We start from the raw sequence: 26,581 nt of genomic DNA, 5'->3' as shown, positions 1-26,581 counted from the left end.
ATACTTTAACAATTACTGGTTGTTGTCTTTATGAGTTGACATGCTTCAACATTTATGCTATTTTATAAAAGACCACAAGGTTTCATTTTCCAATCGACAAAATTCTCACATCTTATATACTCGACAACAACAATGGCACTTATACGACTTACGCTTCACTATTTACAAAACCACATAGTTGTTTAGATATATTTTGACACTACAATAACTAATGTCTTCCAGCGTGTACTGTAAGTCAAAATCTCATATACTAGACATCATCTCAATACTTAAAGATACATCCACCTCTCCACATGTCCCTGTAGTGCATAACTGTACCTCAACAAGAAAGGTACTTAGACCCGCACTCTCTTATACACGAGCCATCAATTATTAAAACTGCCATACATTTGATCTATATACGTACACCGTGACACTAACGACCAACTGGTGAAATAACTGACTACGAGGGGAACTTGTTCTGCCACTGGTAACAACTCTTAACTTCTAAACTAACCTAATATTTATTCATCTCAACAGGTTTAAAACTAATTTATCCTCGATAGCCAGAGACACAACTCCGTAGCCACCTGTTTCGTCGTGACTTTAACCATCGTCAAGTAATAGACCGAAACGTTAAAAATAAAACCCATCACCGACTTCATAATATAAACCCTCATCAGGAATTCCCACCAGTCTAAAATATTTATTATCAGGTCATTTAATAAACTAATTTAATTTGGTGACAAGCGAGCGCCAGAGGTAGCCATTTAGTGTATACCATTTGTGATCTAACTTCGACCATACTATATACTTTACACACATCATATGACACTGGTGTATACAGATAAAAAGCTAAGTGTTTCTGAGTTACAGCAACAATACCAAGGTAACATTGTACCACCAACTCAAGACCATCACACACACACACACACAACTATACTGAATATATCACCACCATCCAAATATCAACAAATAAAAAATCAACCTCTATAAATACTAACTGGAGGAAAACTCGTCACGGTCAATGGAATGAGAATAAAATAACCGGATGGGCATTAAAATATATATATTTAAGGAGACTGGCGAACTGTCAACCCAAAAGACCAGAGAGATGAGGATGGCGGGAAAAACGAGATGGAATCAGAGACAGAGAGACAGAGACAGAGACAGAGACAGAGAGAGAGAGAGAGAGAGAGAGAGAGAGAGAGAGAGAGAGAGAGAGAGAGAGAGAGAGAGAGCATAAAACAAAACAAATGAAAGCCTTGAGCGCACCACCATCATAGTCTCCCCCAGACAATATTCCCACAAGTATGAGGGGAAAGTTTTTACACACAGGAATTTCCTTGAGGGTGAACCTTGTATCTCAGGAGACGTGTCAGGCCTCGGAGTCTCAAAGGTCACAACGTTATATGTATCCCCGTACCTGGAGATGTGAGAACGCATCTAACTGACTCACTTCAACTACGACACGGAACAGGATTCACAAAAAATCCCCTAACTGGTGATGTGAGAACGTTTCTAACTGGCTCACTTCAACTACGACACGGAGCAGGATTCTCAAAAAGTCCCCTAACTGGTGATGTGAGAACGCATCTAATTGACTCACTTCAACTACGACACGGAACAGGATTCACAAAAAATCCCCTAACTGGTGATGTGAGAACGTTTCTAACTGACTCACTTCAGCTACGACACGGAGCAGGATTCTCAAAGGTCCCCTAACTGGTGATGTGAGAACGTTTCTAACTGGCTCACTTCAGCTACGACACGGAACAGGATTCACAAAAAGTCCCCTAACTGGTGATGTGAGAACGTTTCTAACTGGCTCACTTCAACTACGACACGGAGCAGGATTCTCAAAGGTCCCCTAACTGGTGATGTGAGAACGTTTCTAACTGGGACAAATAAAGATTCTCAAAAGTCCTGTTGGGGGTATATGTAGTACGAAGTCGTACGGAATACGAGACGCGGAGGTTTGCAAAGTAGGACCTGAAGTTATTTGAATTGTATAGTGTGTGTGTGTGTGTGTGTGTGTGTGTGTGTGTGTGTGTGTGTGTAGCATCATCGCTGGAAACACGTAACTGAGAGGAGTAAGTATGGTGTTTTTGGTAGGTATGGGAAAGGGGGAGAGGAAGAAGAGAGTGTAGTACGTGTTGTGTGCCGTGTAGCAGAAGGTAATCAGTGGAAGGAGCAGGGTAAAGGGGCAAGCGTGTGTCTAGTGTCTGGGGTGTGGAGGGATGGCACGGGCACAATGGGGTGTGTAAGTGTAGAAAGAAATAAAAGTGTAAAACGCATCACCGTAGCGGCACATAAAGGCAAGTCGTGTGAATGATGTACTGGGGCTGCATTAGGGGAGATGGACAAATAGGAGGAGCGTGTAGTAGGCCAGGGGGAGGGGGGGAGGAGGGAGGTAGGTTGGGGGGGAGGTGTGTAGGTGTAGCAGGGGTGAGTGTAAAACCCATCATGGTGGGAAGTGACTATCATACAACAGAGAGAGAGAGAGAGAGAGAGAGAGAGAGAGAGAGAGTGGTCGTGTTGACTGGTCTCACCTCAATCACTGCCGCGGGAAGTGTTTTCTATCTTGTACACAACTTTCTCGCTACACCCAACAACGTGAAATTATACAGAAACTAACACGTTCATCCTTAACAAATATATACTTTCAACCTAACACTACTTTTTTATACTTTTTATGAACCTAAATCTTAAAAACAATAGCAGTTCATGTACCAATACTTCCGTCTCTACACAATACTCGTTTAAAAGCAACAATAATTTTCATTAATTTTCACTCGAAAGTTAAGATTTTCCTTTGATAATTTCTTTCTGGTTTATTGTATTACATTAAAGTCAACCAAAGAGACGAATATACAAACTTATATACCTGAGTGTATACTTCCTCACACATACTCAAGAGTGACACAAAGTATATACAGTGAAACCTCCATATAACGGATTTATTTCTCCATACAATCCGTTATATGGAAGGTTTCACATCTAATGAACCCTCGATATAACGGACTTCCCTCTCTATACAATCCGTTATATGGAGGGTTTCACATCGAAAGAACCCTCGATATAACGGACTTCCCTCTTTATACAATCCGTTATATGGGGGGTTTCACATCTAATGAACCCTCGATATAACGGACTGCCCTCTCTATACAATCCGTTATATGGAGGGTTTCACATCGAAAGAACCCTCGATATAACGGACTTCCCTCTTTATACAATCCGTTATATGGGGGGTTTCACATCTAATGAACCCTCGATATAACGGACTCCCCCCTCTATACAATCCGTTATATGGAGGGTTTCACATCGAAAGAACCCTCGATATAACGGACTCCCCTCTCTATACAATCCGTTATATGGAGGGTTTCACATCGAACGAACCCTCGATATAACGGACTTACACAATTTCGGTATTACGTCAAGAACAAAATGAAAGATCAATCCCTTGTGCTGTCATCATCCTAGTGACACTCTCCCATCAACCTATCATCCTAGTGACACACTCCCATCAACCTATCATCCTAGTGACACTCTCCCATCAACCTATCATCCTTGTGATACCCTCCTATTATCTTATTAACATCCCCCTATCATCCTAGTGACACTCTCCTATCATCCTAGTGACACCTTCCTATCATCATAGTGACACCCTCCTATCATCCTAGTGACACCCTCCTATCATCCTAGTGACACCCTCCTATCATCCTAGTGACACCCTCCTATCATCCTAGTGACACCCTCCCTCATCCTAGTGACACCCTCCTAACATCCTAGTGACACCTCCCAACATCCCAGTGACACCCTCCTATCATCCTAGTGACACCCTCCTATCATCTTAGTAATACCCTCCCAACATCCTAGTCCTATCATCCTAGTGTCATCTAGTAATACTCCCAACATCCTAGTGACACCTCCTATCATCCTAGTAACACCCTCCTATCATCCTAGTGACACCCTCCTATCATCTTAGTAATACCTCCTAACATCCTAGTGACACCCTCCTATCATCCTAGTGACACCCTCCTATCATCCTAGTAACACCCTCCTATCATCTTAGTAATACCCTCCTATCATCCTAGTGACACCCTCCTATCATCCTAGTGACACCCTCCTATCATCATAGTGACACCCTCCTATCATCATAGTAATACCCTCCTAACATCCTAGTGACACCCTCCTATCATCCTAGTGACACCCTCCTATCATCCTAGTAACACCTAAGGAGAGGGGGGGGGGGGAGTCCTTGGTAAAGCTCTCTTGACACGATAAACCAGGACCCGACTTAATATATAACGAAACAAATCCTTATAAATTGATTCTATTGCCATACATTAACACATAACGATGCATACAATGACTCTGTGTTGGGATATAATATAACCCTGTACATAATGACTAAGAGTACTAACAGTGACTGTGGTAAACTGTCAATATTCCACCCATGTGAAATACATCTACACACTTGCCCGGGTCGACACACTAGAGGGAATAAGTGCTGTAGGTGGTTCACTTAAGACTGTACCGAGTGAAATAAAGTTGTACTATTATTATGGTCATCCATACCACAGAAGACTACTACCCTTGTGAGAAGCAAATGTAAAAGAAAAAATGCATTCCTGTGCTCTGAAAAATATATATTGTACATGCACAGAGGCTTATTGTTAAGTCACTTTCCCAAAACTATATCTCTCTTCTTGAACTGTGAGGATATACTCGACACTGAACCCCTCTTGGACAGACAGACAGACAGACAGATATATATATATATATATATATATATATATATATATATATATATATATATATATATATATATATATATATATATATATTAAATTACTCAAGTTATGTAGAACAATTCACTATCAAGGTATATACTGTAAGATGTTCGTTATCAAGGTGTACAAGAACATTTACTATCTGGTTACTACACGTTATTAAGGTATAGTCGATTATTTATTATTAAAGTGTGGAGATTGACGCAACACTGTGTCAAGGTATGTTAAGATAATTCACTGTTAAGGTTTATATAGCCCTCATGATCCGGGTATAGACGGTCACTCATTACCAAGGCGTCACTCTAGGTATACTCGGTCACTCAGTATCGTGATGTAAGTGACCAATCACAATCAAGGTTTATAGAGTCCCTCATTATCAAGGTACTGTATATACGGTCACTCATACGGTCAGAGAGTAAAAGGTTGGCACACCGGCACCCTGTCCTTCCTTCCGTCCGTCCCGGCGGGCGGCACCGCAGACTAAAGTGCCATCACCCAACAGTGAGAGGTGCAGTATGTGAGTGAGGAGGAGAGTGAGGTATACCACACAGGGAGGAGGAGGTAGTGGTGGTGATGAGAGGAGGTAAGGTGGAGGGAGGGAGAGGAGGTAGAAGAGTACAGCGGCACCACACATACAGTACACTCGCACATACACCACACACCACTACCACACAAGCGCCACTACTGCTGGTGCTGCCGCTACACCCACCACCACCGCCACTACTCCTCCCGCAGTCTTACCACCTCACCCCCCCCACACAAACACACACACCTACACTCTACACACTCCTCTGTACACCACAAACGTTCACAAGATAAAATATACAACATGTACGTCATCTACAACGGTGAAGAAATTCGCAAACGGTGGTAAAAATCCGCGAAAATAGGCGAATTATTGGGTTGAAGCAGAGGTGGGAGGCACCGCTGGTTGCTGGCACTGTGAGCGACGGCGCGGACGTTGCTATGGATACACCCCAGAGCTGAGGGAGGGAGGGAGGGAGGGAGGGAGGGAGGGAGGGAGGAAGGACAAAAAAGAGGAGAATAAGGGAAAACTTAAGACGATTTGTGGGAGATGGGGGGAGAGGGGAGAAAGGGTGGGGGAATGGGATGAGTAGGAGGAGGAAAAGGATAATGGAGTGTGTGCGAGAAAGGAGGAGAAACATGGGAGAGAAGAAGAAAGTTATGAGAAGGGGTGGAAGGGGAGGAGAGGGTGATAAGAGGGATGGTGGGAGAGGGAAGAGAAAAGAAGGGGGCAAAATAGGAGAGAATACTTGGAGCCATAGATGATTTAGGAGGGATGGGGAGTGGGGTAAGAGGTCCTATTATTGTGAACTTCTGGAGAAGGCAGTAGGACAGGACGCAGGAGGTAGAGGAAGGAAAGGGGAAGATGAGGAAAATTGAAGAGAAGAGGAAGAAAAGAGGGGGGAAATTCGAGGAAAGGAGGGGGAGGATTGGGGGGATGAAGCGGAGAACAGTGAGGAGGGAGAGGGAGGGGATGAAGTACTAGGGGGGGTAGAGAGGGGGGGGTAAAGAGAGGAAGGGCGGGAGAGGAAAGGATCCATTCACGAGGTTGTAGTACTCGCGGTGCGGCGTCTTGAGGAAGCCAGGCGTACTGTCTCAACGCACGACGGTCACCCACGCCCACCATACAGCTTAGCGTCTCTCCCACCGCTGACGATGATGAGACTCCACACAAGCTTATACTCTGCCACCACCGAGGCCATCACTGGTGAGATGAATGGCCCACACACCGAGTAGATCAGTAGACCAGAATTATAGAGTGTGGGAGGCAGGGAAGAGGAGGTGGAGGAGTTGAAGGAGCCGGAAGTGTGGCGGCCTCGTCGGCGGCGGTGTGTGTGTGTGTGTGTGGTGGGGGGGGTGCGGGGAGGGAGGGAGAGGTGTGGGGCGGGGGTAGGGAGAGGTGCGGGGGGGAAGGGGGAATGAGGCTGAGGGCGGCTGCAAGTGACGCGCGATAAACACTTCTTCACCTTGATGAGGATGACGAGGACCCCTACAGTGCCTACACACCCGACGCCCCCTCTCAACACAGCCCCGCCGCCACCACCACCCTATTCACTTTAACACCTGCATACTACTACTGCTGTTGCCGATGATACCACTACTCTTGCTACTACAACTACTGCCGATGAACCTACCACTCCTGAGGCTGCTACTGAAGATGCTTTTGTGTTGTCGACTGTTATTTGTTTCTGCTCAATCTATGTTTACTTCTGCTCGACCATGTTTACACCTGTTAAACAAGTGCTGACGACTGCTCCTTAATGTTTACACCTTGTTCAATGTCAACACGTATAATCAATCATATATCGGTATGATTTAGCCACATACACAAACTTAAACATGAATTAGTCCTAAACAAACACACAAACTCACCCGGGACAAACACACAAACTCACCCGGGACAAACACAGATGCAAGTAGATCTTAACCACAAACATATCCGGAACTAGAGACTCAAACCAACAACCACATCACAGCTGAAAACAACAACACAACTCAACCTCAATAACGACAACAAATAACCAAAAACAAAAAAATTCTCTCCAAAAATACTCAGCCACGTGACACAAAATAAAAAAACTCTGATTGGTACATGACAATTGCTTACAGACCAATTAGAGACCTCGGCGTATGGAGGAAAAACAGGCTAACCCTCAATCCACAAACACTACACTATTCTGACCCTTGTTTACCGAGACAATAAAGGTGGGTTTTTTTTTATCCTTATAGCTGGAACAATTAAGTCATAACTAGTCCTCGTGTTTTAGGGTTTTAACTAACTTACAAAAATTTACTAATGGCTTACCAGAGATTATTAAATATATAGTATATGTAAGTTGACATGTATGACTCTCTTTTCTTTTTAAGTCTCTAATTGTATATTATTTTCTGTTTATCTTCGTCACATTCTTTTTTCTCTTCTCTTCCTTCTCCTATGTCTGTTTTCGTTATCATCCCCCACTTCATCCATTTCCCCCTTACCTTCATTTTTTCCCTTTTCCCCATCTCTTCCTTCCTACTTTTTACGTCCATTTTTCCCTTTCTTCCTTCTCTATATCTATTTCCCCTTCCTGTCCCCTCTCCACTCTCATTATCTACACCTCTTCCCTCTCCACAAGTATTCCCCCCCTCTCTCTCTCTCTCTCTCCACCATTCATCGCCTCCCCTTCTCTATAAATAAACAACACGGCAACGGTAGAAGCACACAAATATTAACACAGCAGCGACGTGTGGCAACCCCCCCCTCGATACACCATCACCGGATTAGTCATTCCTGTAAACAAAATCAGCTGATTGGTCACTTAATCCTGTCAATAGGTAACGCCAACACATGCATAATTAATGGTGCCATGATTTTTTTTTTCTATCATGCTGCCAAATACACCTTCCTTTACCTCCAGCCTCGCCATACAAAAACACCTGACTGAATACTTTGGTAAACAAATCAGGTGTTTGGTCATATTTTCACCCTACCACATTTAACGCTGGTGTATGATTTATTGATGATATCATACACAAAAAAAGATTGATCACACACACACACACACCATGAACAACCGGCCAACAAAAGCACAAGTTCACCCACACAACAACGGGTTATTGTTCATGGGGCCTAGGATTCTCAAAGGCTCGTGAGTTGAACATTTTCCTCGTAACTGAACGTGTACCAACAAACTGATCTGAAGCTAAAGCACAAAAATAAATTATTATAAATGACGGCACAAATTACGGTGAAATTTTACCTTAACTATAAGCTTTCACTTTAGGGACCAGTTAGGGGGACAAAACTAACGTGACGAGTCTTTGTGAATCTAGACACAAAACTTGGTAACACCAACAAAAGGAAGCAGGGGAGTGAAGGGGGCGATGTTAACAACAGCAGAAGCAGTGGAAGGCAGCAGAAGCAGTGGAAGGCAGCAGCAGAAGCAGTGGAAGGCAACATCAACAGCAGAAGCAGTGGGAGGCAGGAGCAGACTCAGGGAAAGGCAAGAGGACCACAGCAGCTAAGAACTTTAAGACTGGGACGGCCTTTCAGCACAAGTGACTTTCATCTCCCTAACACGGCCACCACCATGCACCACGGGCCGAGGACCACCACGAACCACTCACTTAAATCATTACTGCGATAAACACACAAGTAATAATAATAATAATTTAATAATAATAATAAACGGTTTATTAATAGATTTAGCCGGTGGCTCTAAATATAATGTAATTTGATTTAGACTGATATAATATGCAGCCACCGGCTGCAACTCTATTAATAAACCGTTTATTATTATTATTATTTTATTATTATTATTACTTGTGTATTAAACTCTCGCCACTACCACTAACCACACAACAACGCCTCCCCCCGCCCCCGCCCATGTCATTCAACCACCACTACCACACGTATGATTTTCTGGGATAAAAAACAAAAGAAACACCAACACAACACATTTTTGATGGGGTTTTGTGTAATACTGAAAAAAAATCTAAATTCAAATGTAAACTTGTATATACCCCTGAGTCTCTTTTGGGACAAAATCCATTTGGTCAGGGAATTGGAAATTACATGGTGAAGGGGTGATGGTGTAAAACTGGTATTCAATGTTTGTATGAAAGGTAAATATCTCAGTTAAACGAATTGTCCAAGTGAATGACTGAAAATACTGTAATAGATATATCAATATGTAGTTACGGTATTTTCTCGTTAATTTGCACTTGATTCGATCCATTACTCTGTTTGTGATAGATAAATTTGACTCTTTCACTGTGCTGCGTTTTGAAAAAGTTGGAATAAGATACAATTTTGTGGGCTACTCGATCCTGATTTGACGGGAGCTAAATATGTGATGCGTCAAGTAATGGCACAGTGATCACTAGTGCAAAGGGATTAACGTAAGGCTTTCTTGGTTTAGTGCCCACGAAGGTCTGCCCTCGAGTGGCCTGAATGTTGTTAAGCCTCTTGGAAAGGTTTCTTCCTCCTATTGGAACTCGCACGGTGGGGAGGGCACTCAATCCCCTCCCTCCCTCCCTTCCACTTCATCTTCCTTGGGTTTGTGCCTGACTGAAATCCTCCATCTCTCTCATCCACTACTACAAACCACTATTAAAAGCAGCTACCAGTACCACAACCACCATCATCAACCACCTCTAATAACAATTACCCTACCAAAATCACCATCATCACACTACCAGTACTAAAATCACCATCCACCACACTACCAGTAACCACAATCCACCACACTACCAGTAACCACAACCACCATCCACCACACTACCAGTAACCACAACCACCATCCACCACACTACCAGTAACCACAACCACCATCCACCACACTACCAGTAACCACAAACACCATCCACCACACTACCACAACCACTACGATCCAACACCGTGTACCCACCACCGTGTACCCATCCCCACCGTGTACCCACCACCGTGTACCCATCCCCACCGTGAAGGAGACTGCTGTGACCCCTCCCTCAGGTGAAAGCAAGCCAGTCAATACACAACAGCTGATCACAATAGACCTAAACACCAGGACCACATTTTGTCTCGTCATGGTCTATTGTTTTACTTCCAAAGCAATGAGTGATGCAAGAAAATAAACCAAAACACAATAAGGAAATACATTACACTTACAAAAAATACATAATAAACAAATAAATAAATAAGTAAATACCGAAAACTATAGCATTAAATTCTTGTAATCCATTCGCAACAATTTTTCAGTTTAGTCAAGAAAGGGATATAAATTTTCTTTTTTTTTTTACCTTTACGGACGGTATTCCATCTATAAGTAATACACAAAGACCTTTACATCATCAACAATGTTAACATGATTTGTTGCCTTATTGTTGCTTCTGTTTCTGGGGTATCATGAAGATTAGGAACCCCAGCTTAGTTCACCTGATAATTAATTTAACACCCCAATACTAACTTAACCAAACCTAACTTAACCAAACCTAACTTAATCAAACCAAACTTAAACCCAACTTAACCAAACCAAACTTAAAACTCAACTTAACCAAACCAAACTTAAACCCAACTTCACCCAACTTTACCAAACCTAACCTAACCCACCTTTAAATGTAAAACTTATTTAATACTGCCGCCGTATCACGTCACCGATATCACTTTGTCGTCTTGTGGTTGCCGGAGGGAGGGGGGGGGGTGTTCTTAAAGGTGCCCCAGTCTGTAATTATCCCTGTACCTGTCCCTGTCTGTACCTGTCCCTGTACCTGTCCATGTCTGTACCTGTCGGTGTATCTGTACCAGTACGCTTACAACCTAAACCTATACTTGTATCTGTACCTTTACCTATAACTGCTTTTTACTTGTTTGTGTACTTGTATAATTATGTTCCTGTACCTTAAATTTGTATTTCTTTTTTCATACCTGTACCCATGTCGTATATTGTCAGTTACTGTACCTACACATACACCTATACTTGAACCTGTGTCTACTTATACCTAAGACCCTCTGACAACACACAGCTCATTCAGCACAAATTATGTGTATAGACGCAAGGAGTAGCCACTGTTGTGCTTAACCAGGTAAGGACGTACGAAATTGATTAATACAGGGTGATGGTGTGTGTGTGTGTGTGTGTGTGTGTGTGTGTGTGTGTGTGTCCGCATTCATTCTTGAGATGAATGCAAGAGATGACATTGATCACGAAGTCCTACAATCACTGGTTAAGAATGGTGGATAGAATGAAGCAACCGAGGCTGAATCACGTTTATAGAATGTAAAGGTATGACTGGTAGTGGGGTGAATCATAGTATAGGAGAAGGAGAAGAAGAGTGTGTAGGTGGGGGGAGGGAAGGGGGGACTACATCATTAACCGAAATATCTACTTTATAAAAATCATCATCGTCATTAACATCATTGTCATCACTCACTCTTAATATTATCACCATCATCATCACCAATATCACCTACAGGAGAACTAAACACTCTCAAACTTCGTCAGTGGGGAAGTGTACACAGTTTAGTACAAGAGGTGAGTGGAAAGGCGTGGGGGGAAAAGGAAGTGAGGAGGGGAGGGGGTAAATGGGGCTTGGCTGGAACACCTGGTAGGTGGTTTTAGGGGTGGGCTAGTACCAACCCATTAAGATTCAGGGAAGGGCAGGTGAGCTAGTGTACCTGAGAGCAATTTCATTTAACTACATGACTACACGAATCACAATCATTAAATTAGATTATCTTCCCTCGTAGCGGAGTCCCAGTGTGGTCTGTCAGAACTCACTATCATCACGGCAATACTACATCTCTATTTATTACCATCAACGGCTAGCTACTTCCATCACCCACCAATTATCCCAGCTAACACCATTACTGCTATCACCATCATGTCACAACCATAACCATCAGTGTCATCACCTTTAGTCACTATCATTCACAACTACTACTATCATCATTATCGTCCCCATTATTATTAACACCATCGCCAATATCCTCACCATTACCAGTACTGTCATTTACCTCCTTCCATCGCTCTCATTATTCACCACCACCATCTACACCAGCTCACACACAAAGAGTTAAAACCCCCAGCAACAACTGGCCCCGAACACGTACACTAGCTCAGGTTACTCAGTCAACACACAACACTAGGCTGACCAAAACAAAACCAAAACACATCCATAAAACTTCCACCTTAATGGTACATAGATACAATTTACGTCTGGAGTCAATATTTAAATAAAACACTTCATATTTCAGTAAACACAAGCAGGCAGGTCATCAACACGAGTCAAGTCCTTCACACACACACACACACACACAGACAGGTAAAAGTGTATCGAGGTCAAGATGGTAACTACACAACGCACTCTTTGATGCCACTTAAATACAGGCAGTTTTTACACGGCAACATGTTGGTCATTAAGTTCGAGTAAAGTCCAACACATACTGTATATCACGGCCGGTATTGGTATCCAGAGAGGTAAACGGGTACAGGTATCCACATACCACACTCGATTTCACTGTGTATAGAGTCATATTCAAACAGAGTTCCAGCTAGAGTAAGGATTATCGGTTCACAAATCTCTCACAGGTAACACACAGTAGAGCCAGGTCTTGGTAAAGGCTTGGAGGCGGAGGGGCGCGGGTCTACACAGGGAGGAACACTGTACACCGAGTGAGTGGGTCGACGCGGCACACACCTCATCAGCTGAGACCCCTGAGTCAACCCCCAGCTGACTACACACAGGTAACGACTACGAAGAGGTAAATACGGAGTAAGAACCGTAGCAGGAAAACCTAATATAGACGATGAGCACTAGAGGGTGTGTTAAATATGTTGACCGTAGGGGGAAAAAATAAAGTTAGGTTTATAATTATTGACTATGAAAGGCTAATATCAATCAATATTCTGTCTAAGAGATAAAAAAAAATATATTAACAATCAATGAAGGCATTACGTATGTAATGACGCTATCAAATAAACATTTCCTGTCACCATGATTAACTTAAAAAATACACAAAAAGAACCTCCTGTGTATTTCCGCTCCCCTTCCCCCTCGGCAAGTGACATCAACTTAAAACTTAACACATGGACGCTCCGGTTCCCGGCGGCCACACCAGAGGAAATTCCCGCGCAAATTTACCTCGCATAGAAAGGCGGGAAAAATGACGTAAGCTTCGTCGCTGAGTTACCACTAAACGCTAGACTTTCATAAAACAAAATTTTACTTTCACAATTATTTTCTAAAACCCTTACATCACCATAGACATATTAGGTCGAAACTATGAAACTTTCAGTCACAAACTATGTAGTAGCAATCATTGTAGCTTTAAATGATTAAATAAAAAATAAAAGTTTGTGACCGTACGGCGAGTGAGCAGAGCGTGAAGGGGAGTTGGTGGAGGGGAGGGGGGAGATAGTGGGGAGAGGGGGGAGATAGTGGGGGGAGGGGAAGAGGGTTGGGTAGTGGACGACAGGTAGAGAGAATAGTGAGGAGGGTCAGCAAAATTCCCAGTTGCTACCTCGCCAAAATTTACAAAAGTCATAATTTATGGACAATCATTCAGCTGAAAGACAGACGAGAGAATTTGAACAACAGTGTTTGATTTCATAAATAGAATAACATCACTACATTATCCATGAGGTGTAAACGATCATATAATTATCATAATTTATATTAAGGTATATATGTGGTAAAATACTAATATATAATTTTTTTACAGGGATTAGCCCACTCGGGCACAGGTCACTGACCCACATCGGGGCCTCGGGGGCGAAAATGTAATAATAGTGACAATAATAATAATAATTAGTTCAAAGTAAATAAAAATTATATTAAAAACTATAAAATTATAAATAAAATAATAACAATAACACCAACACTGCTAATAATAATAATAATAATAATAATAATAATAATAATAATAATAATAATAATAGAGAACCATAGAGAAATACAAAAATGAAAAATGATCAATAGTGAGAGATAATAGATGTATGTTATGTTGTCAAGAAAAAGACACAATTGAGACCCTGCAATTGTGTGTAAATGTGACAGAAAGTCAGATCAGCAACCTGGGACTTGGTCACAATTTTCGTGATGCCATAAAGCAGCAAGGTCTACCATTAGTACTTGTAGTAGAATATAATATATGACTGTAGTAAGATGAAAATAATATTAATAAAAAAAGAAATAATAATGAAAAAATCAGTCAACAATATGGATGATGTTTAGGACCAACACGAATATTAATACCGGCAATAATAATAATAATAATAATAATAATAATAATAAACTGAGAATGTACTGGAGGGTGGTAAGAGACGACAAACCAATGCAGTATGACCAAGTGTAGTAATGTTCACACACACACACACACACACACACACAGTGAGGTCCCAGGTACCCAGTGATAACGGCCTGTGAGACCCAACTACCAGCGATGTGTTAATCCGTCTACGATAGGAAGGCCTGGAACCACACCTCACTCATATAACACCATCTGTGAGGGAATTACTACACCATGTGAGGCCCCTCATAACACCATATGTGAAGGAGTTACTACACCACGTGAGGCCCCTCATAACACCATATGTGAAGAATTACTACACCACGTGAGGCCCCTCATAACACCATCTGTGAGGGAATTACTACACGTGAGGCCCCTCATAACACCATCTGAGGGAACTACTACACCACATAGGTCCCTCCTAACACCATCTGTGAGGGAATTACTACACGTGAGGCCCCTCATAACACCATCAGCGAGGGAATTACTACACCACGCCAGGTCCCTCATAACAACATCTGAGGGAACTACTACACCACGTGAGTTCCTCCTTTTCATCTGGGAGGGAGTTACTACACTACGTTTTTGCTGTTCCAACACCTACATTAATCTGTATGTTCACTGTGTTCCTTTACCTTTCTCTAATGAGCTTTTGTTAAACCACCAATGTGTAATGTAATAAGTCATTTATGTCCAATGTATATATTTTTCAGCCTTCCGGGCTGCAGAACTTCAATAAACCGTTAATTATTATTATTATTATTACACACACGATATCTCACAAAAACTTCCACCATCAAGCTAGAACATCTTAGAAGAAAGTATACCCCACCCCCACCCCCAAAAAAACATACAAACTAAAACCAGCAAATGTGAACTGATCTAGACAACCACATGAAGTGCTCCAGTGTTCAACTACGAGACGCAAAAATGAACAAAAAAACAACTAGGAAAACATAAAACAAACTTGATAACTATGCAAGTCGAGAGGCAAATATGAGTCAAAGGTGAATGCAAATTAAAACCAAATAGGAAAACATCTTAACAACTATCGCAAGTGTTCAAATGTTCAACTAAGGAACATATAAAGCAGCAAAAATTCTGTATTACCAAATAAACTCCATAATCATGGGAGTTCGATGACAAATTCGACCCAAATATGAACCAATTGCAAGATACAACCAAATATGAATAGATGCAGACCGCCTGAAGTGTTCACGTGTTCAATTACGGCACCTGAGAGGAAAAAGTGGTCAAGGCGAGTGTGACAAGGGCGGCTGTTGAACTTGTTACTTTCACTTTCTACTGTAGCTTGACCTATGAACAACTCTTACTTAGTCCCTCCACCCCTCTCATGCTAGCCACCCTCCCTCCCTGTTTGCCGCGTGTCACCCTAACTGCCTGCCTCTGTGCTTGCCTAACACTCCCCTTGCCTTCCTACCTGCCTGCTTCCCTCCCTCTTTGTCTTCCTTCCTACCTGTCATTATCCTTCGCAGCCTGCTTCCGTTCCTTCCTGCTTGTTTACCTACCTACCTGCTTGCCTTCCTACGTAATTTTCTACCTACCCGTCAGCCTACTCCCCCCCCCTTATTGCTTACCAGTGTGGCCACCAGATTAAAAATCCACATATTTAGCATAAAACAAAGACACCTCTCCAGACCTCATACATAAGATCCACACTTAAAAGAACAGCTGTATGTACACGGCTTGTATTCATGTGTGTGTGTGTTCTTTAAAGCGCCGCTCTCTCATTGTACACACAACTGGAGGGGTCGTGGATATGGGTATTGAATTTGTATTAAAAATTTATATATATGTATATTCTCTATCTATCAATGTGTATTTTAGTTACAAGTTTTGATATGCAACACTGTGACCACCCCCGAACCATTATAAAACAAGACAATCAACTGACGATTCATATCCTCTTGGCAATCGTTCTAGTAACTACGTATTTCCTGCCTAGCAACGAAAACTAACAATAAACTTCAACACTTTAAAATCCTAAACCATGGAAAAGTAACTCAACTCAGCTGTCGCGCCTGAACCGAGAATGACACTGGGAAATATTCATGACACAAGGGCGTGTACAGGGGAAAGCGGAGCTGCAGGAAACGTATACCAAACACAGCTACGTATACACAGTTTGTTTTTCTAGGTGTGGCTCCTACGTAGAGGTTATAGAGTGACGTCTGTTAAACCAGGAGGAACTCACAGATAAATACAAGCACACGCACACACAGTTTCTCTCTATTAACTGAAGAACTGAGTGTTAGTCATGTGATATATATATATATATATATATATATATATATATATATATATATATATATATATATATATATATATATATATATATATATATATATATATATATATATATATACATATTTTTTTTTTCACGGGATTAACCCACTAGGGCACAGGTCAATGACCCACATCAGGGCCTGGGGGCAAAATATTACTACTACTATACTACTACTACTACTACTACTACTACTACTACTACTAATAATAATATTATTAATAATAACAATAATAATAATAATAATAATAGTGAGAAACGATATATGTATGCTGTGTTATCAAAGTAAGAAAAACAATTGAAACACACTATTACAATATTAAGATCCTATACAAACGACAACAAAATAAACCATTCATATCTATGAAGAAATTTTAAGGTCTTAGGACACTATAGGCTGAGAATTACCCCACATTTGACTGTTACTAACATAATACTATTTTTTTTTTATCTGAAGGACTTGGGGTTCGGATTATCACAAGTTCATACGTAAAATTTTCCCTTCACACACACACACACACACACACACACACACACACACACACACAGATGGAAGTTTTCGCATGGACTTCTCTGTAAACTTGGAGGAGTGTAAAGATCTAAAATATACAGAATGGATGGGAAATAAACTGACATCATTCACAAGGCTATAGAGACCCGCGGTGTATCACAGTTAGCTACCCCAGGGTGTGTGTGTGTGTGTGTCTGTGTGTGTGTGTGTGTGTCTAAGACCTTAACACAACAGGTATGGTAATAAAGCCATTGTATCTGGAAGGGGAAAAACTGCTTGAATTTATAGATGGGCTCAGACACAAGCTCCCCTCGCTCGGGTAGCTCCGGAGGGCAGCAGGAAGGAAGCAGATGGAGCATTACAGGAAAGAGGGAGATACGGATAAAGAGAGGGAGGGAGAAAAAGAGGGAAGGGGAAAAAGAGGATGGTGGTAGAAAGGGAAGGGGGTGGTAGAAAGGGAAGGGGAAAAAGGAAGGAAGGTAAGAAGGAGAGTGAAACGCAGGAGGGAGATGAAAAGGGGAGAAAAGAGACAGGAGCAGGGAAGAGGAGAGGGAAAATGAGAAGGAAGTCACACCCTAAACAGCATATATATGCGACACGATACGACACGGAGACACTAATACAACCTGAATATTCAAGTCCTCCTTAAAGACGTCTTGAGCCGTCGATTGTCTTGTTCCAGGGGAGTGACTGTCGACCTCCGCACCGCCACCCAGGGCAGACTCACGGCCCCATTCCACTGCTTAAGACACTTTAATTAAGGCTGCCACTTTCTTAACGGGTTAAAGTTAAAAAAAGAGAGACAGAGAAGCAGAGAGAGAGAGAGAGAGAGAGAGAGAGAGAGAGAGAGAGAGACTTACTGTACCTACTGCAATGATCCGAGTTACTGTGCGTTGAAGACCTAAAAACTTCTCAATGGACACGACATACATTACCATTTCCGACCATTAATTACATGTCAAGTCTATAATTTAATAAAGTTTCAATATCCTTTTAACGAGTTTAAATTACTTCATGGTGTAGGTAATAAGAGCGTCAGGTTGTCGACCCACATGTGATGCAACCTTCAGTGTTTAATGTTTGTCATAATAATAAAGTGATTACGATCATATGAAGATCAAACACCCCAGCTAATCTCACTTGAAAGATTAACCTCCTTAATAGGATGAAGGTAAGTGTGTGTGTGCGTGCGTGCGTGTGTGTGTGTGTGTGTGTGTGTGTGTGTGTGTGTGTGTATGTGTATCATCATGACCTCCACACACCACTCGGACCAGCTAGTCATGTGAGGCCCAGACATAAACAAACCTCAAGTCTCCCTGAAGAAAGACACACACACCTATTCCTCCCAGCCTCAACCTTAACCCTTGACTAAATTTTGTCCAACTTAACCGAGCCAAAAATGATTGGACCAAACAAAACCTAACCAAAATAACCAAACACAACTTAACCTATCCAAAACAACACAAACCTAACCTAACTAAAGCAGACCTGACCAACCTTCACCACCCACAGCCTCATACAAAAGACCTACGTCATAACGCTTATCTAAGATGATGCTTCGCCATTCACAAGGACTATAAGGTGGGGAGAGGGTAGGGGGGTGGGGTTCACTAAACATTATCAGGTGGGTGTTTCAGCCCCGGGTTTACTGGGTGACATTGAAATTTACCGGGTGGGAGTGACGTGGAGTGAAGGAGGTGACCCTTGACGGCTCTCTTGACTACGTAAACATCTGAAGTCTAAGAGAGAGAAAGACACACTTATGGAAGAGGATCTCTTATCACTGATGACCCAGGACAGTTGTACAACTATACCTGGTACAACAACAAAACGGTTAACGAATCACTCGAGATAAAAGAACACATAACTATATAATCTACACACTTCTCATCCCCCTCCCCACCGCACGAGGTTTCTGTATTCGTAAGTTTATAAGGTCAGTTTGTCTAAAATGCGTTAAGGAATATCATGTCGCTTGGTACAGATGGTCTATTTGGACGGCTGACGTGTGGGAGCAAAGATGGTCCCGCAGCTACGATTTTTGGCAGTTGTGACACTTGGTTGTGACGCCACAGCCGGGGGATATGTCATTTTCAAATGTCTCTTGTTTATACTACAAATATGTAAAAATAAACTCGAGTCATTAAACGTCTGACTCATTAACATAAACAAACGGGCGAGATAAAATGTGGGCATGACGCGGGTCTTCACAACATGGCCGGAAAAAAATATACTTTTTTACTTTTTCTGTTCTAGTTAATGCGTAACAAATTTTGTTTTGCACTTAAAAACTTACCCTTAGTTTTGAATTCTTTTTTAGAAGTGACAAGGTCTTAGTAAATAATGTTTGTAACGACACCACGACAAAGTGAGAAATGCTGGCAAAGCCGGCTAAACAGCCGTGACTATTTATAAACATGATACACCTCCGTCTCCCCTGCAAGTCTCAGCGTTTTCTCTAACCAGATGCTGGCTATGGAGAATTCGAACAGTTTCTTTTTTCGATAATTTTATCCATATCGTAACACCAAATCACCAATACTAAAATACAGTACAAAGGATACATAAAACGCTGTACAAATGGCAGTACTTACGCGGGAAAATGCGAAAACTGTAGGTTGACTAGACTCACGGACAGGACGAGTGGCGAGAAGAGCACTAAAGGCAAGCGACTAGAGCACTGATGCCATAGCTGACGGTAGCCCTACCTACCGCATCTAATTCTGTCATCCAGTTTACGCTGCTTCTCCTGCCTGGAGTGGGTGTTGGTAGGGGGTGGATCACGGGTGTTACTAAGTGCATCTTACTCACTGTGGTTGGGGTCACGGCGGGGTAGTGGGGTTCTGGGTAGGGTAGGGTGGAAAGGTTGGCACACGGTATTTCCTAGTCTAGCCAAGATACAACAATAATTATTACTGATGTAAGCTTAACCCTCTTGCATAAGACACATACAGAATTTGAATAAGATAAGTAAGTAATGATACAAATTCACACGGATTAGCTGAATAATCTTTAAATTTAACGCAATTTGTGAATATCTAATTTCTATAAATACAGACACGAAAATTCAACAACTCGACTATAGATACCATAAAAGGGCAATCGCCACCTGCTCTACATACAAGATGTTTACAAAGTTCCTTGATGTTTATGTTTACAGCCCGCGAGGAGGCTGCACATCCCAAACATGGGTACATTATGTCCTTAACATATTTTCACGATGTCCACCGTAAATTAAACTTACAAGAGGAGTTTTAAAGCATATCGTGGACAGTGGTGAGATGTTATTTACAATTCCGACTGTTATGTTACAACGAAAAAGGTGAAGACTACAGATATGAGTAAAAATAATGCAAACATAAATGATGCTTTCTTTGTGCAACTTCGTAAAGAGACTTAACAGAAACATGAAGAAACTTTGTAGATAATTATAATCTGTACATCAGCCACCTGGGTACAGCGCTTCCCGATGTGCATGGTGACTCCATGAACCTCTCACAGCAACAACAAATGATAGCGAGATTCACGGGGTGTGAGATAACATCAACCGAAAAAACAACATGAAAGAGTCTGATAAGTACCCCAATATACCAATAAAATGTCCTTTACTTCCCACCAGTTATGTACCTTCGTGTATATGAGTAACGCTGCAATAAATTATGATGTATCAGAAAGCACCCACACTCTTCATTTATGTATAACACATCCATAAAGTCATTACAATAACGATCCAGCACTGTCTATAGGTTGCCGACTAAGTAGCATAGGTGTGGATTGGTATACTTCAGTTTACGGTCAACTCGCAATGTTTTCTTTGATGGTGTAAAATAACTCGCATCGGTAGCATTTACTGTATTTATAATTCACGTCGGTAACATTTATTTATAACTAACTATCAATAACTTTTTTCACGCATTTACTTTCTCAAATTTGTTGACTGAAAATACTACAGACACCAAATCAGTACAGCCTCAATGTCATGTTAATATTTTGAGTTTGTTTAAGCCTTACACTACAGTATGGTGGGAACAATACGACCAACAATTATTGTTAATTTTATCATTGATGTGAAGGAGTATCGTATATTAATAAGGTTATCGAAATAGATGAAACACGAGCTAAGATGTAACAGAATAATAACTAACACACACACACACACACACTAGTACGTATGTTATTACTGTCTTCAACTCATTCTACTACTACTGCTATTATTCCTAAAACTATCATTAATCTAACTACATTTACTTCCATCTACTACTACATTTACTATTATCTACTACTACAAATACACACTTTCCACCCATCCATCCCCCTACGAACTCTCACTTCCCGCCCGCCTGTGCGAATACTAATGTAGCTATGTAACCTTAAATAGATTCATCCAATATACACAGATGCTACTAGGAAAAAAATTGCCTTTACTGCAACATTGCTGAGGTTACGATGTTTATTTTGTTAATTATTTAAGAGTAACTAGCAACAATAGTAATGAAGCTTATTTATTTCTTTAGCTGTAATATCATCATCACCACTATTACTACTGTACTACTAAAAATAACAATACTAATAATGCTACTACTAATAATAATACAAATTATAATGTAGTTTTCCTTACTCTTGACAGCCATTTCCAGCTACCGCCCTGCACTGGGTGGGCGGAATCAAAAGCAAACACGGACTCGCCTTTCATTCGTTGTCATTCATTCTCTTTAACAGCTCCAACAGCCGTGTTCTGCTGCTGTAGCCTTTCCCCCCCCCATCTTTACTTCTTTGTAAACAGTTCTCTCTCTATTTTTATTTCCAAAAACAACCACGATTCACTGGATTTTTTTTTTATCCATTGCAACTAGTGAAGAAGACAACGGTGAGTATTATTGGTGTTGGTTCTGGTCATTATTGGTAACTTAAAAATATACAGCTTCCTATTTCTTTTTATCCTGAATGACAAAAATCAATGTATCATTTTTTGTGGGGTTGACTGCCATCACTGACAACCTGGTAAACGAGAATTCGATTTTCTTGGCGACTTGATTGAACTAAGAACAGCAGCCTCCACTCCTCAGCTGACACAACTCCGTGCCTCAAAGTTCACAGGTCAACCCGAGGAAAGGTCAGAGCGATCGTCTTACCTGATATCATAAATGTCCCATCATGCTGCAGTTCCATACCCCTCCATGTGCTCTCTCTCTCTCTCTCATGTGAGAACTTCAACACGCCCCCAGCAGCCACGGCCGGTAACCTGAGATACGGCTGGTCCCTGTACAGCTCCACTGATCCCCACGTTTACCCACCCAGCCACCTGCTATTTCTTAACCTCACCCACCCACCCTCCTGTCGGCCACCCGCCCAGCCACCTGCTATTCCTTAGCATCACCCAGCCACCTGCTATTCCTAAACCTCACCTAGCAACTCACCTGCTAGTCTTTAACCTCACCTACCATCCCATCCACCTTTCACTTCTTCACCCCAGCCAACATGCCACTAACCCTCCCACCTTACTATTCCACCCGCCAGTAATACTCCCATCATTCCTCCCTCCATTACAAAGGTAAACTATTGGAAAAACTCCGAGAGTAACTAAGAAAGACAGACTGTACAACACCATCCATCATCACTACAGATCGGTAAAGTAGTTTCCGGGATTCTCGTGCGGACACACACACACACAGACATACTTCTTTGTTTTATATAGATAGATGCAATTATACAGTAGCTAAAACAACTATCTGTGCATACTTTGTGGGAAACTATGAGACCATGGACGATAAGTTTTGGTATATGAGGGCTGTCACTAGTAGCACGTAAAATTTCGGAGCATATCGACCCCCACCTGCACAGATAGTTGTTTTAGCGACTGTATCTTATAATGTGTGTGTGTGTGTGTAAGATATTGATATTGAAACAGTTTATTTAGCCAGAAGAACACAGATACAGAGTCGATTAAAAAAATCACAATATTAACATGGCTGAGCCAGTTAAGAGCCTGACCTGCCCCTGATATATACTGTACACTTATCTCAAGGAAGTATTATGTAACATTTAGTATCATCTGGAAGAGTTCATATAACATGGTGGTAATAACATGTTACCACGGTTATCACTTCGATATTTATTTTATTTTTATTTTTTACATTTATATTATAAGTATATACATAATTTACAGAGGAAATTAAAAAAAAAAACTAAATGTGGAAAGGGAGGGAAGCAGTATAACATGGGTAAGGTGGAACAAGAGGACAGCGCTGTTAGGATTATGTCTAGTTTGCAAACATATTTTTTGCAATGGTAATTTCTTATCTATCTACATAATAAACGGTTTTGGCGGTACAATAAAAGCGGGTATATAAAGTAGGTATTACAAGATACTGTACTGTATATTAATACCTAGACAAAAGATATTTTTTAAGAGATGGTGTGTGTTAGGATTTGGGTTTTACAGTTTGGGTGAAGAATAAACTTAACACAGCACTTATAAGGAGCTTGAACTTCATAAGAGAGACGCCACTCAGTTGACCTGATACAGTGAGACCAAGTACTGGGTGGGTCGTGGCATAGGTAGGAGTATAAACCGGGGCTGAGGCATAACCACTTGGATGGGGTGTTGCGTGACGTTTACTTGGTTGTGGCGAAGGAGTCCCCGGAGACGATGAAGAAGGCTCGGCAGAGATATGCGGTGATAAGGGTTGTACTCCGTGGCTTGGAGGGCGAGGGCAAATACGTCTGGGTGGTAGCCGGGTGCCTTGACGGCCAACTTGGACAATAAAACCCCATAGGAGTACGTGTCCGAGGCCCTGGTGCTCTCTTGGCCCAGACACACCTCGGGGGCCATCCAGGGGAATTCGTTGGGATCGCTGTTACACCTAATGTTCTCGTGTGAGTAACAGGCCAAACCCACGTCAATAATACTGACTTGTGGGTTGGATGGTGACCCGTTGACGAGGATGTTGTCTCTCTTTAGGTCATTGTGGATGAGACCAGATCGGTGAAAGTCTTCAAGCTGCTCCCCGATCCGCAAACCCACCTCTATCAAGTTGTATCGAGTCTCCCGCTCGTCATGTAGCTGATTTAAGATGTCTTCCAAGGTGACGAGGCCCTTGAACTCTTGCAGAATAGCTGGTGGATCATTACAGAAGCCGGTGACCCTTGGTGCTCCACCGGCCCCGTCGAGACGAAGCAAGGCTTCAGTTTCTTGCCAAAAACTTCTTACCGCATGAGACTTATGGGCAACCTTCAGGACTGCTGTCTCCCCACCCCACCGAACTAAGTAGGCTGTGCCATGTGTTCCTGTCCCTAAAACGCAAATGTTGTTTTGAACCAGATTCTCCACCTCGTCCCAGTACAGATCTCGCACAGCTTCCATGTTAATATTTTGGCCGATTACTTCCCAAGTACCCATGGACCTCAACTCAAAATTTGGGGTTGAACTAATATAATACCTGTTTAATTAGGTTGGAATTTGTGAGTGTGTGTGTTTGTGTCAAATAGTAATGAGAAACGTTTTGTGTTATAGTGATGTAGGGCTTGTGTGTAGTGAACATGTATAGTACTAGTGTTGTAGTGAACATGTAGTACTAGTGTTGTAGTGAACATTTAGTACTAGTGTTGTAGTGAACTTGTAGTACTAGTGTTGTAGTGAACATGTATTACTGGTGTTGTAGTGAACATGTATTACGGAGGGAAGAGAGGTGAGGAGACGGAGAGAGGAGGGGTGAGGAGAGGTGAGGAGACGGAGAGAGGAGGGGTGAGGAGAGGTGAGGAGACGGAGAGAGGAGAGGTGAGGAGATGGAGAAAGAAGAGGTGAGGAGACGGAGAGAGGAGAGGTGAGGAGAGGAGACGGAGAGAGGAGAGGTGAGGAAACTATCCAACCAGGAGCGAACTCGTAACAATGGTTTTAAATTAGACAAATTTAGATTTAGGCGTGAAATAGGTAAACACTGGTTTGGAAACAGAGTAGTGGATGAATGGAACAAGTTACCAAATATCATCATTAACTAGAATAAGCTGAATAGCTTCAAACATAGGTTGGATGCTTATATGAGCAATAGGGGTTGGGTGTAAACGGGACTGCCCAGTATGGGCCAATAGGCCCGCTGCAGTTTCCTCCTTTCTTATGTTCCTCCACGTCCTCCTCGTATGTAAGCACCGCCTTGACCTGTTCCTTGTATGCTCCACCTTGACCCACCACTAACGACGCACTTTCTCTACCTTTGCCTACCTGCCTCAACTTCTCATTCATTTGGCAACTCATTTACTCAGGTCTTCTCCATCGCTAAGTAACTGAAGTATCCCCAGGTAGAATCACTCTCCCTCCCCCATGAAAAACAAAAAAAAATCCATTTTTTTCCCCTGCCGAGAATGTGAGAACACATCTAATGGCTTGATTACCATGCGAGAGAAAGATGATTCCACGACCCAAATGACGTCAACAATGAACTGCTTCTCTACGGTAACTGTGTGTGTTCTCTTATTCACAGATTTCGGTCAAAATAAAATAAATAGACCTATCTAATGTTTACAATTTAACTATGATAGAAACATAATTGCACCGCCCCAAATGGTATGTGTGTGAGTATTATTATTATTATTATTATTATTATTATTATTATTATTATTATCATCATCATTACCATTATTATTATGACTATATTATTATTATTATTATTATTATTAATATAATATACATTCCAGAGACTATTCCCTTACATGACATGCCACTACTACCTTCACTACCCTATAATGATGTCTCTCACAGGGTAATTCAGCTTAAATCAACCACCTGAGAGAGAGATAATACACCGGCAAGCTTCTCTATCTCTAATCTCACGTTGAAGAATGAGAGAGATAGACCCACTGGCACCGTCCCTACCTCCAAATCCACGTCTCATCTCACCGAGAGAGAGATACAGAGGGAGAGATAGGGAGACTTCCGCCGGTGGCCTTCTCAACACCCGAAACTCCTCCTATCTCTCCCCGTCTCCTGTTTCACCACAACTTCCCCCGTTTTTCTACCATCTAGCCAGCCATACCTCACTATCACTTTCTCCCTCCCTCTTTCTTTATTCCTCTCTCTCCCTTTCTCTTTTTCTCCTCCATCTACTCTCTCTCTCCTGTCCCTCCCTCTCTTTCCTTCCCCTTTCTGTCTCCCCTCTCTCTTTCTCTCCCTTCCTTTCTCTCCCTCCATCTATTTTTCCCTCACCTACTCCCTTCCTTAA

The 26,581-nt window shown here is 41.9% G+C and overlaps 1 protein-coding gene across 3 annotated transcripts in view; it reads right to left on the bottom strand.

The window, feature by feature from the left end:
- LOC121867041 (adenylyl cyclase-associated protein 1-like) overlaps window positions 1-26,581 on the bottom strand; it is a 116,637-nt gene that overhangs the window by 56,854 nt on the left and 33,202 nt on the right. The window contains exon 1 of one of the 3 annotated variants that reach the window (XM_042366795.1): window positions 19,961-20,089. The exons of the other annotated variants lie outside the window; for them this stretch is intronic. The gene's annotated coding sequence lies outside the window, so the exon portion shown is untranslated. Of the gene's footprint in view, window positions 1-19,960; window positions 20,090-26,581 lie in introns of those variants that run through there. 3 annotated transcript variants of the gene reach the window in all.

Source organism: Homarus americanus, unplaced genomic scaffold (genome assembly GCF_018991925.1).
Source record: "Homarus americanus isolate GMGI-L3 unplaced genomic scaffold, GMGI_Hamer_2.0 scaffold48226, whole genome shotgun sequence".
Classification (NCBI taxonomy): Eukaryota; Metazoa; Arthropoda; class Malacostraca; order Decapoda; family Nephropidae; genus Homarus; species Homarus americanus.
The sequence above is the reverse complement of the archived record's forward strand: the minus strand, read 5'-3'. Positions and strand labels throughout refer to the sequence as shown.